Source organism: Gadus morhua, chromosome 8 (genome assembly GCF_902167405.1).
Source record: "Gadus morhua chromosome 8, gadMor3.0, whole genome shotgun sequence".
NCBI lineage: Eukaryota > Metazoa > Chordata > Actinopteri > Gadiformes > Gadidae > Gadus > Gadus morhua.
In genome coordinates this window covers 16,501,922-16,503,408 of record NC_044055.1, presented here as the reverse complement: position 1 = coordinate 16,503,408, position 1,487 = coordinate 16,501,922, and positions in this window count along the sequence as shown.

Genomic DNA, 1,487 nt, shown 5'->3' with positions numbered 1-1,487 from the left:
TGTTGTCCGTCCTGACTAGAACATGTGCCAGAGACACCGCTTGAAGTTCCAGGAAGTTTATGTGAACAAACTGCATATGTTTGTTCACAAACGGCTCCCGAGCCCGCCCGAGACACATCCGTCGAAAGGACCTTCCTGGCCAGGATAGTCCCCATGGTAACGCCCGCAGTTAAAAAGGACGCGCGTCTCCAAGGGCGCAGCGCCAAGGCTCACGCCATGGAGATCAAAACTCGGTGCTGGCCATGGCGCGTCGGGTTCAGTTTGATGCAACCCATCGCTGAATCGGCCTCACATGTAGGCGGCCAAGTGGGACTACTACCAGCGCCGACGCCGTCAGACCTAATAGCCCGAGGCACGTTCTGAACTTCAACATCGTCAGATTTATGCTTGTGAACCAGCCTCCCGGGTGCACAAAGCGTATAAGAGCGGCATGTGTCAGTATCCTGAAACTGTACTGCCTCATGTATCTGTTCAGAGCGCGTAATTCCCTCCCTCCTTTGGGACTAGAAAGTAGGCCTACCTCGAGTAAAAAACACTTTGGCCTTTCTCCAGTGGCACTATCTGAATTGCCCTTTTGTTTTTTAGGGAGGTGATTTCCTCCTGTAAAACATGAGCTTTCTCTCCATTGGCCTGCGACTGCAGTATCCCGTTAGAACGGGGAGGAGTGGACGCAAAGTGGAGCCTGTAACCGGCGGTTACAGTTCTTATAACCCAATTTGACGCACCACATGCACGCCACTGTTGAGCCCGGCCAGACAGCAGCCCCAGCTCCGCTGGTTTCGCTGTCGTGCCAGGGCGAACGTGTTGGACAGTGAATACAGAGACAGGTCATCAAGGAGCAGGTAGGCAAGGCCGCTTTAATGCACGGGCTTACCTGGGCTGAAGCCCCAGGGCATACGACGATCAGGGGGCATATACTGAGCTGCATCATTTTTAAACTGGCTCATGATAGGCCCCCTGATCGGCGTAGGCCCAAGACAATGTGATTTGTCTTGGGACCCCCCAGACACAGGTCTATAAGAAGCAGTTGGAAGTTGGATATTACAGAGAAAGGTCATTATGGACCAGGTAGGGCTGAGATGGTTCATTACGGAGCAGGTAGGGGTTAACAGTGGCAGGTTGACAGGTTGCTAGTTCAATCCCCAGCTCCTCCTAGCTGAGTGTTGATGTGTCCCTGAGCAAGACACTTAACCCTAACTGCTCCTGACGAGCTGGCTGTCACCTTGCATGGTAGACTCTGCCGTCGGTGTGTCAATGTGTGTATTAACCGATGTAAGTCGCTTTGGATAAAGGCGTCTGCTAAATGCCCTAACTGTAACTGTTACTGTAACAGTGAATACCACAAGATATCATTATATAGTTGGTAGGTATTAGTATTCTATCTTATTTTTACCCTTTTGGCAATATACAGTGATACCATTTGAATTGAAGTGGAAGGTTCTTATTCAATATTTCTACATCCAATCTTTTCTAATTGTATTCTATCT